Genomic DNA, 3,183 nt, shown 5'->3' with positions numbered 1-3,183 from the left:
CACTGACAGGTGCCATGATAACCAGATAATCGGTGTTATTCACTTCACCTGTCAGTGGTCATAATGTTATGGCTGATCGGTGTATAATAATTAAGGAAATAATGGAGAGTGGGGGGTCACTGTGGAAAAAAGGCATCTTCAGAAAAAATCTTACATGTAAAGGTATTAAGAAGTGCTTTATAAGATGCATTAAAGCAATCCTAATGGTAGGGGGCTGGAAATCGTATTTATTGTAAAACTTTTGAGAGCTACAGGGATAATTGATAAGTAGCTGTGATCTGATGAGGAAAACTGACATAACTAATCAAAATGATCTGCCTCCACCCTGCGCTATAGAATTAGTTCAGTAAAAAAGACAAGAGAAGCACAAATTACAATGGTTACATGTGGTTTTGATGCCTGAGTGTATCAACAGCTCTGAGTTGTCAAGTCATCATTGGTGCATTCATGCTCATTTGCGCCTGTCATCCTAATCAGCCTGCAGTGCGGGCTTGACTGTGACCTCAGGCCTCTATCGGACAGGCCCTGATTGATCAGGCTCAGCTCGTACTTGGGTGCGTCAGAGATTTTATTGTCCGCCATGATCTATGACACAATTAGTCGAGGTGGCCTTGACTGGCTGCGGCCCCTCCCACCGGTCTGCCAAGGCTGTGGCAGAAAGTGCTGCTGCTACCGTCAAACCAGCCATTGAGAGCATGCTCTCTCTCTGCCAGCATACTTTCATATAACCCCTTACTTGCGTAAATACTGGACCAGAGATTTAGGCCCGCCTCCAAGAGCAGTGCTGCACTAAGAGCAGATTCATGAGTCACTCTCTCAAACAGACGTCATCTCCAACTGTTGGCAGGGAGCAGAATGAACGTAAAGAAGGGAAAGTTTGTTCTGCAGTTTTAAGTTTGCATCACACCTGTAAAATTGAGTTAGGGCACAAAGAGCTGACTTTGTTGAGAAAACTAGAGCTACTGTCCTCCACACAATGCGGGAATAGAGGGTTGGTTGTTTGACAGTTGTCCTTTTGATTCATTCTGACGATCGGTGTGGCTTTATTTAAGCACCAAAACGCAGCTTGAGGCCTGAAGCAGAGAGCCCTTATGCCTGAAAAGGGGAGTTGCTAATGCAAACCATATTCCACATATGAACATTTTCCCTACAAGCAGCAATAAGTGTCCGGGTCATAAATACATCACCACTGAGTCCTGCAGCTATGTTCGGTACGCACAGGGAATTAGATCAGAATTCCACATTGGGATGTTGGTAGAAAAGTCAACATTCCCGCAGAGGTGGAGGAATGGGGTAATATAGGCTGAGATAAGGTCTTTTCACATGCCTGTTCTCTAAAAAAAAAAAAAAAAAAGCAGCCTTGCAGCGTTGTTTCATTCTGCTTTTCTTCGACTATTTACTGCTGACGTTTATGTGAGCCTTTTTTGTGAGATTTTCCACACACTTTTTGCTCTGTCCGTTCGACTAGCACGCTCACTGTGGCACGGGCACAATCTTCTTTCATGCTTTAGGTTTGACTACGCACAAACACACCTGGAGCGAGGGCTGGAGCAAGCACACCTATATTCCACCAATACAAAATAGCTTGTCACCAACAAAAGTATGGAAGCAAAACAAGTGCATGTGAATAACAGAACCACGCTCAGAATTTGGTAATTTTAACCCGCTATTATTCCACAAATATCATCAGACCTCCTTCCTGAATACTGATTACTTTCCCTAGTCTATCCCATAGTCCACCTCTGCTTACCAGGAAAGGGAATACTCATAGCTTGTGCACACGATTATCATAAACCCCTTTATACCATCCCTCAGAAATGTAATATGCATTCTTGGTATCTAAATTCTCCTCTGGTGTCGTTTGACTGTTCATTATTTTTAAAAGGCTTCCGTTTCACAATAGGAGCCTGGCACGGAAGGAGCATCATAATCAACGTGTGTTGTGCTGATTAAGATCATTTAACCTCGATGACTCGCATAATGACTGCACACATGCCTCATCCGGTACATTAATATGTCCCTGTGACTCATGTAGAGGAGAAACACAAATTGTCTCTCCTCACTGAGTATATAAAATGATGTGCAGATCAAACCAAATACTCCACCATAGGTACTACTAGCAATTGTTAGCCAGCTCCCTTACTATATTCTTAATGCTCAGGCAGTAAAGGGTCTCTCTCTGATCTTTCCATGGCCTCAAAGCACTCTCCGAATCTGTACAGACACAAGCATAGAGCATTAAACTACAAAGAACAATGAACCAACATACCACTGCAGTGCTTCGTCGCACCCACTACCTTAATACCAGACCTACATATATAACAAGACAAAACAATTCACTCAAACTAACGTGAGAATGTACAACAATGCAACAGAATTACTACAATATCCTCATTACCTGACATCTAACGCTATGAAATATCACACTCACACGCATATAGACTCAAACACCAACCGTTCATTACCTTTCCTCACACGCTTAGAATTCAAACCACCACCTCGAGAATCTACTTAGGCCTACATATTCAATATTCAACTAGACTCTTATTAATTACTCCACCTCCTTGAACAGACACTGGATGTGTGCGAATCTTTCTAGAGGACCACGTTTTAGACCTACGACAATCCAATACCAGATTTTCTCCAACACAAACACTCCTGAAGAAGCTCTTAATGTCGACTCTTAAACCCCACACCTATAGCTCAATTTGGATATTATCACGGTTTTGGATGCACAGCTAGCTTCAAATATATCTTTGCAAAGACCAATGGCAAACAACATGACTTTCCGTAGGACTATCAACTTTATCCGATCAAATCGCTGTCTCGCTCGCATGCCTCGACCAAACGGATTGGAACACTCGAAATAACTAGAACGTCCATAGTCATTCCCCGCACCGACGCGGCAAGTCAAACTCACGAGGGAAAATGTATATCTGGAAATATGCTGCCAATGACAACTACTTTAGCACTGCAACATACTCGTACTCATGAGAAGGGCGACGAAACCACGCCTAAAATCTCTAGTTAGTACCCACATTTTACACAACTTAGCCTAAAATAATTTATAACGCAAGAATGAGAATTAAGGTGTCACTCGTTATATGAAAGCTATAAATGTCTTCCAAAAAATCAGTGTGATCAGAGTGATAGATGTTGAATAGCTACATCTAAATTGGCTCG

The 3,183-nt window shown here is 42.4% G+C and overlaps 1 protein-coding gene across 1 annotated transcript in view; it reads right to left on the bottom strand.

The window, feature by feature from the left end:
• pde8a (phosphodiesterase 8A) overlaps positions 1 to 3,183 on the bottom strand; it is a gene marked incomplete at its 5' end in the record, with an annotated part of 22,811 nt that overhangs the window by 18,178 nt on the left and 1,450 nt on the right.

This window comes from Morone saxatilis, unplaced genomic scaffold (genome assembly GCF_004916995.1).
Source record: "Morone saxatilis isolate NCDOM2014 unplaced genomic scaffold, NCSU_SB_2.0 Contig11, whole genome shotgun sequence".
NCBI classification, from domain to species: Eukaryota; Metazoa; Chordata; class Actinopteri; family Moronidae; genus Morone; species Morone saxatilis.
This window is presented reverse-complemented; position numbering and strand designations above follow the sequence as displayed.